The sequence below is a fragment of the Palaemon carinicauda genome, chromosome 28 (assembly GCF_036898095.1).
Source record: "Palaemon carinicauda isolate YSFRI2023 chromosome 28, ASM3689809v2, whole genome shotgun sequence".
Taxonomy (NCBI): Eukaryota; Metazoa; Arthropoda; class Malacostraca; order Decapoda; family Palaemonidae; genus Palaemon; species Palaemon carinicauda.
This window is the reverse complement of record NC_090752.1, coordinates 28,807,388-28,822,369: the sequence shown is the minus strand read 5'-3', so window position 1 is coordinate 28,822,369 and position 14,982 is coordinate 28,807,388.

Sequence of the window (14,982 nt, the reverse complement as noted above, 5' to 3'; positions counted from 1 at the left end):
TGGACGATTCATTGGTCTCTCAGTCTTGTTTCAAGGATCTGTTTTTTGTGCAATATAACATTGTAAACGATACTATTTTGTTTTTTTCCCTATTTCATTATGGGAGAAACCCGTGATTGTCGTTTGTTTTCGGTTTTCAAAAGTTCCGGTTTCTATATTTTCATCACACGTCATTTTACTGTCATGGATCCTCCGGTACGGTTGTGTGAAATATGTCGTTATTCCTATTTTGATGTGATCGGCCGATTTCATGGGAATTATAATGGAACTCCTGAAGTAGTGAATCGTTTTCTAAGGGAGCATTCCGTATTACCTTTAAGTGTCCAGTGTGGTAAATGTGATTCGCCTTTACATTTTCGTGAGGATAGACATGTGTGGTATTGTACCAAATCTGAATGTATTCCAGTACTTGATGATTCAGAAGAGGGTCAACCACAACCTTCCACATCTTCATCGTCATCTTCCGTTTAAGGTAAGAAGTGATTTAACAAAATATATATATTCAAATTTACCCCTGGTTAAAGGGGGGGTCGCAGGGGGGGGGGCGAAGCCCCCCCCGGTAGGGGTACAGGGCCCCTAGGTTAGGTTAGGTGGGTTTGTTAGGTGCTGTGGTGCCCTGAAAATTACTGTGGCCTTAAGGGGGGGTCGCAGGGGGGGCGAAGCCCCCCCCGGTAGGGGTACAGGGCCCCTAGGTTAGGTTAGGTGGGTTTGTTAGGTTCTGTGGTGCCTTGAAAATTACTTTGGCCATAAGGGGGGGTCGCAGGGGTGGCGAAGCCCCCCCCGGTAGGGGTATAGGGCCCCTAGGTTAGGTTAGGTGGGTTTGTTAGGTTCTGTGGTGCCTTGAAAATTACTGTGGCCATAAGGGGGGGTCGCAGGGGGGGCGAAGCCCCCCCCCCGGTAGGGGTACAGGGCCCCTAGGTTAGGTTAGGTGGGTTTGTTAGGTTCTGTGGTGCCCTGAAAATTACTGTGGCCTTAAGGGGGGGTCGCAGGGGGGGCGAAGCCCCCCCCGGTAGGGGTACAGGGCCCCTAGGTTAGGTTAGGTGGGTTTGTTAGGTTCTGTGGTGCCTTGAAAATTACTTTGGCCATAAGGGGGGGTCGCAGGGGGGGCTAAGCCCCCCCCGGTAGGGGTATAGGGCCCCTAGGTTAGGTTAGGTGGGTTTGTTAGGTTCTGTGGTGCCCTGAAAATTACTGTGGCCTTAAGGGGGGGTCGCAGGGGGGGCGAAGCCCCCTCCGGTAGGGGTACAGGGCCCCTAGGTTAGGTTAGGTGGGTTTGTTAGGTTCTGTGGTGCCTTGAAAATTACTTTGGCCATAAGGGGGGGTGGCAGGGGGGGCGAAGCCCCCCCCCGGTAGGGGTACAGGGCCCCTAGGTTAGGTTAGGTGGGTTTGTTAGGTTCTGTGGTGCCCTGAAAATTACTGTGGCTTTAAGGGGGGGTCGCTGGGGGGCCCTACCCCCCTCCCCCCGGTAGGCCTAGTTAGGGGTATGGGGGAGGGGTGCTGAAACATTAATTATTCATTTATTGCAAATATCATTCAATGCCCCAACACCCTCCCCCCCCTTCCCCCACCCAAAACCCCGGTTCCCAAAGGGTGTCCCCCATAATTGGTGGGATGAACTAGGGTATACATAGTAAATCTCTAAATCGGTTGGTTTGCAGTCAAAATAAACGTTAAATTCATTGAAACCACACTATTGATGCAACAAATATATTTTTATTGCATTTTTCCAAATTTGGCTGAAACTAAAAATTTACCATATATATATATATATATATATATATATATATATATATATATATATATATATACATATATATATATATATATTACTGTTTCTAGTCCAAAGCCGGATAAAAGGCTCCTGACATGCCTTTGTCTAGATTTTCTCCAATTTGTACCATTTTTTTTTTTTTGCATCTTGATAAAACCAATGGCATTCTTATTAACATATAAAATGGCTACATTTGTTTTTTCTATAAATTTGATAAAGGTAATGTATAATCTTACTAATTATAAAATATATTTCAGTAATCAACACGACTAACCTTCACACCTTCAAGGCTCGTAGAAACATGCTCTGAAAACCAAAGACTGTATACTGAAGGAAGATAGGAAGGCTGAGCGGAGCCTAATACCACTCAAATGAGTATGCGAATAAAAGATGCCAGATACTCCCATACGAAACGAATGGCTCCATCTATTGAGCAAGCGGTCAAACATTCAGAGCGTTAATGCTTACGGGAATATACGATGACATTTGATTGTATATTTGCCTTATATTTGTTCATAATTTGCATTACTACGTCAGTATATTGTATTCTTATATTTATGACATTCTTAGATTTTATATAACTAAATTGCAAGTTTACAAATATAGTCCATGGGAAATAGGCCAAAAAGGTTATTTAGTCAAACAAATTGCAATATTTTGCTTTATTGCATGAACATGTTATATGGACTCTTAGGAACACCATATCCAAAATGGGACAAATTCGGCCATTTTGAAGTTGTGAAAATCACACTTTTAACGTTTTCGGAGGGTACATTTTTCCATATTTTCCCGTTTTTCTCCAAAACGGTTCATCATACGGATAAGAGGTATTGGTACAAAAACGATAGAAAATTAAATTCTACACATGTTTGTCCTCATAGGTATTTACCCTAAAATGGAAAGTGTTTGCGCAAACAAGCCCGGAATTGGAATACACACATTTTGGAGAAACTGAAAAAATCGACTTTGTACTCACATTTACCTAAATATCTCCTTAACTACTAACTTTACGGTAAAATGCCATAGAATCGCTCCTTTAGAGTGAAGATTTTTCTTTATTTTGACGTATTTACTTTCCATTATATCTTGATATTTTTGCAAAAGAAACACACACAAAAATAGACATAATTTTAATTCATGGAAAACAGATGAAAATAGAAAGTTCAGTAAAACAAATTGCAATAGTTTTTTCTATCCACGAATGTGTCACTTGGACTCTTTGGAATACCACAGTAAATAATATGACATATTCGGCCATTTTGAGTTTGTGTAATTCCGTATTAAAAATGGCGGCCGTTCTCATTGTGTGAATGGAAGTATCCACTAAAATTTCCACTTTTAAATATATATATATATATATATATATATATATATATATATATATATATATATATATATATATATATTACTCAAAAAAGCATGGTCTCCAGGAATTTACTGCAGATATCAGTTTTCACCCGTGACCTCTGTGGGCCCGTGGTTGAAATGAAGGCTGCACTTAATATTTCAAAAAGAAAATTACCTTTGCAATTTTCTTGGGTTTTACAATGGTTGTAATATATGCAAGATTAACTAAAATGAAAAACGATCAAATTATTGATTAGCTCTTGACGGTGTTTGAAAATAACAGAAATAAAAAAATACAATCATTGTTGCTCAAAATACATGCACAAACTAAATTAATCATGTTAAGTGTCTTCGTTAACACAAGTGCTAGTTTGACACTCCTCACAAAAATCTGTACAATATAACCTGTGTTTTTTGCATGAGCAGTGCTGAGTGTCACAAAAGCCTTTGCATTTGCATCTGATTACTCTCAGCAAGGCATCAGGCGCAAGGCTGTTGTCCATCGTGCAAGGAATTAAGTTTCTTCTATTTCTCTTCCAGCCCCAATCGTCAGGTTTAATATCACTGTTACCTGGCCAGAATTGTGTTTGATAATAAACCCGGAAAGAGTGATATTTTGCTGCATTACTAATAGGTGGCAGGTCTTTCTCATCAACACTTCTCAAACTCTTGATGACTTTGCCCTGAAACTTTTTCTTTCTCAGGTCATCAAGAGTTGCACAATCACTGTTAGAGCTGTACATCTGAATAATTGCTTGTTCTCCTGCTATTTTTATTTCCTCGTGAGTTGAGCTGAGAGACAAGAATGGCACAGCACACTCACAGAGAACACTTTGTTTTTCCAGTACAGCACCCTTTCCTATTTTGTTTAACCTTGACGTGGTGTCACATCCACACAGAGCATGCATAAATGGCAAACACCTGCAGCATTCTTCACCGAGTCGTGCACTAATTTCTCCGATGTTCCAAATGGGATGCTTCATATTGGATTTCTGTGATACCATGAACAGGGGCTGACTGGTAGACTTCATGTGATGACAGAGAAGCACCAAAATGTCAGTATCCTCTGCTATAACGTATGTTACCTTGCTAACTGCCATGTTAACTGCCTCTTGCACTATTAGAAAATCTGCATCTCCCTCTGCATGCTTTGTAGATACACCATGCTCCTTCAGAGTTTCAGACAGAAAGTTGATAAATCTCTGTTTGTTTTTATGGTTTGCTAGAAATGCCTCCTTAGTTCCAAAGGTAAAGACTTTAGTGCGTGTCAGGTGAGTCATATTTTGTCGATGCAGTATTGCTATATCCATCGAAGACAACAATAGGATAGCTATTTCTCTTGAAAAGAACAACATATTTGGATGCAATATCTTCATATGTTTCTCCTGCAGTCCATTTGATGCGTTGAAGCAAGGATCCACCATCAAAAACAGAACATTCAGCATCAGGGATTGACTCAGCTTGACTTATTGTGGATTTTGATATGGCATCTGCAAGGTGAGATTTGGTGGCACTTCGAGGAAGTTCATTGCTTGTGAACAGTGATGGTGGGTATACAGAGAGCTCAAACCTCATGGTTTCACTTAAGCTGATTTCAGCATTACTGGCTATCACAAGTAACTGCTGAAATAGAGCTTGAGGATCTACCTGCACTTCAACTCCATCTGTTACTATCTTCTGACCCATTGTCTTGATTTGGTGTTTCTTTCTGAAGATATAGTTTGCTGCATTTTGGTCTTCCATCATTTTGATTATATTGTTCCCAAAATCTTTGGCATGGTGAGCATTTGACTGTGGTGCGGATAATCCTGAAATAATGTTGTACAAATACTCATTTTCTGTGAAAGGACTATGATGTTCTAGGTACTGGAAAATCTTTGAAGTATCCTCCTGATCTCTCATCCTTCTGGATTCAGTCAAGTCTTTGTTTCTTTCAGTGCCAGTCTTCTCCTGGACACTCTTTACTTCATCACTTATCTGAGCAAAGACTGGCATGGCTTGTAACCATTTTGTTCGTTGAATTTCATCCATACCTCGTCCATGTGTTAAGCCTCCCGTTGATTTTATGGATTTCATTAACAGTATTTGTCCGATCTCCTAATGAAGAACAAACCAGACTCATTAAGTTGGTCATATAGTTTCTCATTCGTTTTCTGTAGGTCCACCATGTCCTGGAGGAATAGATGTGCTGATTTTGTGTAGTTATTGTGTCCAGAGGCAGCAATAAATGGAAGCATTCTTTGTAGTGCCCTGAAGTACAATGTTGGCTGACTGGTTCTTTGACCTCTGAGTGCAGATCACAGGATATCCATCATCTCCATGTACTGAACCCATAATTTTCCATTTGGGCTCTGTTGTAGCTGATCCTGAATATCTCTGAGCCTCTCTTCAACTGCCAATATGTCCTGGTCTTCAGTTTCCACTTATGTTTCTGTTGATCGAAGAACTTTGTCAAACTTCTGTACTGCTCCATCTATTGAATTCTGAGTGGCCTCATGATCTGATGCTTTCTTGACCACTGATACATTCAAAGCAGCATTAACTAAGAAGTGGCCACGTACTGCTCGCTCATATGCCTTTCCAGTCAGCATAAGGTTGACAGTGTTGGGCCCATACACAAGGTCCAGTAGTGTTCTCAGTCCACTATCTTTCATGATGTGACCCATAGTGTCCAGGAAGCTCATTGAGGTATGGAATGGCCCTAGGATGAGAACAATATGTTTGAGTTGGTTTTCATGGCTGATGATATGCCTTGCCTTGAGCAACAAGGGTTGATCAAATGTGATGGCAGGCGATATGTTGTATTTAATGTACTCGTCATTTACAAACATCAGGGTAGTAAAGATACAGCTTAAATTGTTTGGATCCAAGTCAACCATTGGTAAGAAGTGGAAGGATGCTTTTCCTAATTGGCTACCTCGGGTAATGGTCTGCATAAAGCCGGACCATCCTGGCCTGTTGCATTTATAAGGAAATGAAATCTTCCAAAGGGTATCAAGATGTTCTCTGATGTCATCATGGACAATGGACAATACTGTTTTGTAGTTCAACATGTCTCCCACCTTTCCAAGTTTTCTATATCTTTTTAATGCAATACTTTTTGGCTTGGTCTTAAAATATTCTGAATTCCGAATGACTGTTTGCGATGTGGCTACTGGTGGTGTGACTGCACACATCAGACCCATGCCATGATAAGTGTCCTTTCCAGTAATTGTTACTGTATTGTGGTCAACATTATCTGCAATGAAGTGGCAGAAGCTTGCTTCGTGCTAACAGAATATTCTGTTATCGGCCATGCAGGCATTAAAAAGTGGAAATTTAAGATACATCAGTTCAAACAGTGAGAACGGTCGCCATTTTGAATACGGAATTACTCAAATTCAAAATGGCCGAATTTGTCATATTATTTACTGTGGTGTTCCAAAGAGTCCAAATGAGACATTCGTGCATAGAATAAACTATTGCAATTTGTTTTACTGAACCTTCTATTTTCATCTGTTTTGCATGAATTAAAATTGTCTATTTGTGTGTGTGTTTCTTTTGCAAAATATAAAGATATAATGGAAAGTAAATACGCCAAAATAAAGAAAAATCTTCACTCTAAATGAGTAATTCGATGACATTTTACCGTAAAGTTAGTAGTTTAAGAGATATTCAGGTAAATGTGAGTACAAAGTCAATTTTTTTCAGTTTCTCCAAAATGTGTGTATTCCAATTCCGGGCTTGTTTGCGCAAAAACTTTCCATTTTAGGGTAAATACTTATAGAGACAAACATGTACAGAATTTAATTTTCTATTGCTTTTGTACCAATACATCTTACCCGTACGATGAACCGTTTTGGAGAAAAACGGGAATATATGGAAAAATGTACTCTCCGAAAACGTTAAAAGTGTGATTTTCACAACTTCAAAATAGCCGAATTTGTCCCATTTTGGATATGGTGTTTCTAAGAGTCCATATAACATGTTCATGCAATAAAACAAAATATTGCAATTTGTTTGACCTAAAAAGCTATTTCCCATGGACTAGTTGTGGACTTTTGAAGGAGAGGAAAGATCATTCGAGAGTTTTTGGGGCTTTTGGTTTCGTGTTTTGCATGTAATTATGGGGTACGGTGAAGACTTGTCTTTTTACCTTCTTTCCTTTTTTTTTATTTTTGTGGCAGGGACCATGGATGGATTATATTAAATCTCTCTCTCTCTCTCTCTCTCTCTCTCTCTCTCTCTCTCTCTCTCTCTCTCTCTCTCCATATATATATATATATATATATATATATATATATATATATATATATATATATATATATATATATATATATGTGTGTGTGTGTGTGTGTGTGTGTGTATATATAATCCTCATTTAAGTAATTTCGTTTTTTATTTTCAAAGTAGTTAAATTTTTTGTCATATCTTTTTGTGGAGACGTGTAATCTCACAACATTGGGCTGATGAGTTACTGTGATTATATATATATATATATATATATATATATATATATATATATATATATATATATATATTATGGAAGGAAATGGGAATGCCGATATCGGGTGTGCAATACGACGAGATGGTCCTGTCTAAACGAAATTTTAAAAAGGCACTCAAAGTCTGCAAGAAGACGGTAAACAAAACAACAAAGGAAAAAATCGCTAGAGATATGAGCAGGAGAAATCCTTGGAAAACAATAAACAAAATAAGAAAGAAAACTACCAAACTACCGGTTAGTATTGATGGAATAAGGGGAGAGTCAAACATTGCAGAAGGTTGGAAGAATCATTATGCTCATATTATGGAAGGCACGAACCATCCAAAAATGTCTTTATCGATGGAAAATGAAGATGAAGAAAGCACCATACCAATTGTTTCCGTTAAAGACGTCAAAGATGCTTTAAAATCCCTTTCGTTAAATAGTGCCCCGGGCCTGGATGGAATCACAGGGAATCACTTACGATATGCCCATCCAACTCTGTATGTGCATCTGTCACTTTTGTTCACTTGTTTGTGCAGACATCACTTCGTATCAAAAAATCTGACTGAAATAAAAATTCTGAATTTAGTTAAAGATCACCATAAGTCTCTCTCTGATAAGAATAACTATCGTCCAATAGCCCTTGCCTCTATTATTTCTAAGCTATTTGAATGCATCATCCTACAAAGATGCAAAGACTTGTTAACAACTTCCGATAATCAATTTGCTTATAAAACTAAACACAGCACTGATATGGCCCTTTTTCTTTTTAAACAAACATGCCAGTTTTATAGGTCAAAAAACACTCCAGTTTTTGTATGCGCAATGGATATGTCCAAGGCTTTCGATAAAGTGTGTCATGAAAGATTATTTCAAATTTTAAAGAGAAGACATGTGCCATTTTACATTATAGCACTGCTACAGTACTGGTACAAAACTCAGGACTTTAGAGTAATGTGGGGCAATAGTCTTTCCTCTCCTTTTAAACCCAGTTGTGGTATTAGACAGGGTAGTGTTCTATCAGCACTTCTGTTTGCCGTATATGTGGATGACTTAAGTACAAAGGTCCTCAGCAGGGAAGGTGGTTGCACAGTGGGAGAGGTTAAGGTGAATCATATCTTTTATGCAGATGATATAATACTTTTAGCCCCATCTTTAAAAGCGTTGCAAATACTCATAGATAAAACTATGGAATATTTGAAATACCATTATCTTGAAGCCAATCCTGACAAGACCAAAGTTCTTGTTATAAAGCCCTGGAATTTCATGTCATTTAGTGAACCGTCACTCTATATTAATGACGTCAGGTTGGAAGTCGTTAAGTCATGTAAATATCTTGGCATGAATATTAATGACAATCTAAAGGACGATGACCATATTGCATCACTCTATCGAGGGCAATGCTTGCGAGGCAATATGTTGCTAAGGAACTTTCACATGTTCAATGATAAGGCAAAAGTACATTTGTTCAGATCTTTCTGTACTTCCCTGTATTGTATGCCTCTGGCAATGATATGTAAAAAGGAAACCCTACGAAAACTTAAGATATGTTACAATGACTCTTTTAGGTACCTGATGGGAATAGAAAGGTTTTCGAGAGTAAGCGGACACTTTGTTTCTTTAGGAATACCAACATTTGATGAATTAGTGAGAAAATGTATTGTAAGTTTGTTTCAGAGAGCAAAGAGTTCAAAAAACCACTTAATTTGTGCAATTTTTAACAGTGATAGCTTTAAAAAATCATTAGTTTTTAAAAAGTGGTCTAAACACATTTTCTGTGTTTAGACCTTTTGTTTTACTCCTAATATATTTGTATATAACTATTAATTTTATTGTAATATTTTGTATATGGCTCTACAGCTCAAATAAAGAATTTGATATATATATATATATATATATATATATATATATATATATATATATATATATATATATATATATATATATACATTTATATATCTATATATATATATATATATGTATATATATATATATATATATGTTTATATATATATGTTTATATATAATTTATATATATTATAGAATATATATTTATATACATACATATATAAAGTATGTATATATATATATATAATATATATATATATATATATATATATATATATATATATATATATATATTATATATATATATATGTACACAATTTCATGTTCATGCATACATATACACGCGCATAGACACACACACACACAAACACACACACACACATATATATATATATATATATATATATATATATATATATATATATATATGTATATATTTCTGTATGTGTCTATACAACGTTTTTTTCCATTGTTAACTATGATCTCCCATCATTTCATTTTACATTTCTTCTCTCGTATCCCACATAGAAAACCAACCTCTAAAGTTTGCTAATCATAGATCTAGAATTTATAGCATTCAATATATTTCTTTGCGGAGTAAATTCCACTTCAAGCAGCCTCTGTGTCAGAGACAAAAGGGCTCTGCGTCTCTGAAGCTGTCAGTTCTTTTCCTTTATTTGTGCGTTAAGAGAATTTCCTTCTGAAGCAATAGTGTAACACCTTTCTCATGGCTCTGTAGGATTCAATTAATACAGAAGGAATGTTCTCTCTCTCGTGATGTCTCAGTAATCCTAGTGTCGCTTCATATATTATTATTATTATTATTATTATTATTATTATTATCATTATTATTATTATTACTTGCTAAGCTACAACCCTAGTTGGAAAACCAGAATGCTATAAGCCCAGGGGCTCGAACATTGAAAATAGCCCAGTGAGGAAAGGAAACAAGGAAAAATAACATATTTTAAGAATAGTAACATCATTAAAATAATAATGATGATAATTATTATTTTTATTATTGTTACTATTATTATTATTATTATTATTATTATTATTATTATTATTTTTATTATTATTATTACTACTTGCTAAGCTACAAACGTAGTTAGAAAAGCAGGATGCTATAAGCCCACGGGCCCCAACAGGGAAAATTTCCCAGTGATGAAAGGAAACTAGGAAAAATAAAATATTTTAAGAACAGTAACATCACTAAGATAACTATTTCCTATATAAACTATAAAAACTTTAACAAAACAAGAGGAAGAGAAATAAGATAGAATAGTGTGCCCAAGTGTACTCTCAAGCAAGAGAACTCGTAATTAAATTCAAAGGTTTAAAGGTCACTCATGAATGGCAGAGGCAATGGACAGTGACAGTGCCCCTGAGACTGACCATATACAGATTTGATCAGCGCCCAAGCCGCCTCTCCACCCAAGCTAGAGCCAAGGGTGGCGAGGCATTGGCTGTTGGTGACTCAACAGGTAGACCTATAGTCTCCCCGAAACCCCCCATCATTAGCTCATACCTGGTCCTCCAATTACATCAGGATATCTAAGAAGCTTCCAAAGACATACCTCTCGCATGTAATTGTTCCAGTCAACCGTTGTGTTTTTATTTATTCCAAGTTCTCTCTCGCATTATTTTATTGAAGTCAGCTCATACGCCCATGAATAAACGAAGAGTTATATCCTCAAAAGGCAGCCTTGATATAACAAGCCAAATATTCGTTCGTACTCCTTTTTCTTCTACAGTCCCTTTTAGAACAACGCCACCCATTCACGTTTCCTCCTAGATTCATTGAGTGCCCATTTGCACATTTTCACTGTTGGAGCCCTTGGGCTCATCGCATCTTGCTTTACCAACTAGGGTTGTAGCTCGGCTAGTAATAATAATAATAATAACAATGCATGATTCCAAACTCTTTTAACCATTTTATGCATTTCTCTTCGTTGTCAAGTTTTCGAATGAGTGTCTTTAAATTATCCATTTGTGGGCTTGTTTTATCTGAAAAAGAAAAATAGAAAAACTGTTCAGAATAATGAAATTTAAAAAATGTGGAAAAAATAATAATGTTAATATCACGAAATTAGTGGTGGGGCAATAACAGGAAAGTACCAAATGTATTTATCTATCATTCTTCAGAAGGGGGGGGGGGCAATTGCCTCCCTCTTCAAGTATGTCGACTCACCTGAAGAGGGAGACAGTTGGCCCCGATAATTTTGGGAAGAGTAGTGATAAATGTATTCCCCTCAGTAAACCTATCTGAAATATTGAGGCCCTTGACATGACATATATATATATATATATATATATATATATATATATATATATATATATATAAATATATATATATATATATACAAATAAGCCACATATTCTTGATACAGTATTGTCTGGATTCTCTTCACAACTTCGGGATCAGAGCCCCAAGCGAAATCACGCATAGACAAGAGCTTGTGACCGGCCGGGAGTCGAATCCTTGTCTGGGAAGCTTGTATAAACAGTAACTTACCCGGCTGGTCACAAGCTCTTGTCTTTGTGTGATTTCGCCTGGGGCTCTGATCCCGAGGTCGTTAAGAGAATCCAGACATTGATGTATAAAAAATATATGGCTTATTTGAATATGAAAATCATGTCTAAATCTGCAAAATTTATCATATATATATATATATATATATATATATATATATATATATATATATATATATATATATATATATATATGATAAATTTTGCACATTTAGACGTGTTTTTCATATTCAAATTAGCCATATATATTTTTGATACATTAATGTCTGGATTCTCTTAACGACCTCGGGATCAGAGCCCCAGGCGAAATCATACAAAGACAAGAGCTTGTGTCCGGCCGGGAATCGAACCCTGGTCGGCAAGCTTGTACAGACAGTGACTAAACCACTTGGCCAAGTGGTTTAGTCACTGTCTGTACAAGCTTGCCGACCAGGGTTCGATTCCCGGCCGGACACAAGCTCTTCTCTTTGTGTGATTTCGCCTGGGGCTCTGATCCCGAGGTCGTTAAGAGAATCCAGACATTAATGTATCAAAAATATATATGGCTTATTTGAATATATATATATATATATATATTCAAATAAGCCATATATATTTTGATATATTAATGTCTGGATTCTCTTAACGACCTCGGGATCAGAGCCCCAGGCGAAATCTCACAAAGACAAGAGCTTGGCTCCGGCCGGGAATCGAACCCTGGTCGGCAAGCTTATATAGACAGTGACTAACCCATATATATATATAATGTTGTTACTACTACTACTACTACTACTACTACTACTGTGAAAGACCTAAGGGTTTCGCCCTTACCAAAGGGCTCATCAGGTAGGCTTGGCCATCTCACTTTTGCAGGTTTGGTTCCCACGACCCTCTTCCCCTACTTTCTTTCTTTTTATATTTTTCTGATTTTCTGTTTTTTTTTATTTGGGGGGGGATTTTTTTTTTTACCTTTTAATTTTTTTTTTAGTTTTTTCTGGTTTTTTTATTTTTTTTTTATTTTTTTGGATTTTTTAAATTTTTTAAGTATTTTTTTTGGATATTTATACCATTTTTAATTAAAAAAAATGTATCATTTATTTTTAGATTTTTTAGCTTTTACAATTTTTTTGGATTTACAAGTCTTTTTTTTTTTTTTTTTTTTTTTTTTTTTTTTTTTTTTTTTTTTTTTTTTTAGTAGAGGAACTCTCTTGGGCCATCCTATAAGGACTTGACTGTATAGTAGAAAAAGCCGAGCGTTTTCCCTCTGCATAGCCGGTCTTCTAGGTTATTCCCCCAGAACCACCCGAAGGTTAGTATCCGAAAGAATAGACCTAGATGTCCGACCTTTTGTTCACCTGACGAAGCCCCTGTACGACCCCACCAGGGAACATAGCATACTAGAAGCAGCTCAGCTACTCCTTTCTGCAAAGCCAGCCTTGTAAGCTGGTCCAAGCATCCTCCAAGCAAGACGCGTCATATTTACACCATCCTTCTGTTCCTCTGGAACTGATTCCTGGGAATGTGCATCTTGGGCTGTTTTTCAACATGTTGCTTCTTTCGGTTCTTGGCCTTTGTGTCCTTCTTGCCAATCTTTTTTGGTCCTGGATTTTGTCTTTTAGGCTTTTGACGACCCTGGAATCCTCTGCGGGGCATTCCTTTAGCACGCTCTTGTTTTGGCAGATGATGACCTTTGCCTTTGCAGGGGCCGCCTTCGGTTTTTTCATCCTCTTTTTCTGTATCTTCATCCACTTCTGAATCTTCAGTATTTTGTTCCGATTCTTCCTTATCGTCTGAATCTTCATCCTCTTCCTCGGATTCTTCTTCATCCTCCGATTCTTCTTCTTCGTCTGAGTCTTCTTCCTCTGACTCTTCGTCTTCCTCTGATTCTTCCTCTTCTTCTGATTCTTCCTCTTCTTCTGATTCCTCTTCCTCTGATTCTTCCCCTGATTCTTCTTCTTCCTCTGATTCCTCATCACTTACTGAAACTTCAGTATTTTGTTCTGATTCTTCCTCCTCTTCTGAATCTTCCGTATTTTGTTCCGATTCTTCCTCATCATCTGAATCTTCTGTAATTTGTTCTGATTCTTCCTCTTTCTCTGATTCTTCTTCCTCTTTCTCTGATTCTTCTTCCTCTACCTCTGATTCTTCATCCTCTTCTGATTCTTTCATTTCCCTGACGAAATGGAAGAATCAGAAGAGGATGAAACTAAATCGGTTTTGTACGGAAATACCTGAAAATTCTTCCTCCATTTCTCTCTCAGAAGAATCAGAATTTTCCTCCTCCTCTGAGTTTTCAGTATTTTGTATTAGTTCTTCCTCATCATCTGAATCTTCAGTAATTTGTTCTGATTCTTCCTCTTCCTCTGATTCTTCTTCCTCTACCTCTGATTCTTCATCCTCTTCCTCTGATTCTTCCATTTCGTCAGGCAAGAAACTAAATTGGTTTTGAACGGATGAGCCCAAAATGTCTTCCTCTTTTACGCTCTCGGAAGAATCCGAATTTTCCTCCTTTTCTGAAGATTCTTCAATAACGATTTCCACAGTTTCATATTCTTCTTCTGGTTCATTATCCTCCGCTGCTTCCCTAATTTCTACTTGATAATTTCCTTGCAATTCTTCACCATTTTCTGTTTCTTCAGAAGATTCGAAAATTTCTTCTTCACTTGACGTGTCTTCCAATTCGATCTCCAAAGAGTTAGAGTTTTCTTCTGTCTTCTCCTCTGATCCATAAGCGTCACCGGTTTCTTCAATATCGTTAGCTTCCTCCTGTTGGGCATTTGCTCTTTTTTCCTCTTTCTTAGAAGACATAACACTCATCGCAATGATTGCTCCTCCAAGGAAAAGACAACCTGCAGCACCTGCCAACATGAGGTTACTAACCGCTCCATTTTCGAGTGTACAGAAAGGTTTTTCTGTATTCAAATCCGGAAGCAGTCTTGGGAGTATCCAATAGGATTTCAGGTTTTCGTTGAATTGGTCGATTTGAGTCTTCATTCCACTTGCAGTCATTTTGCATTGTTGAGCATCTTCAAAGGCATTC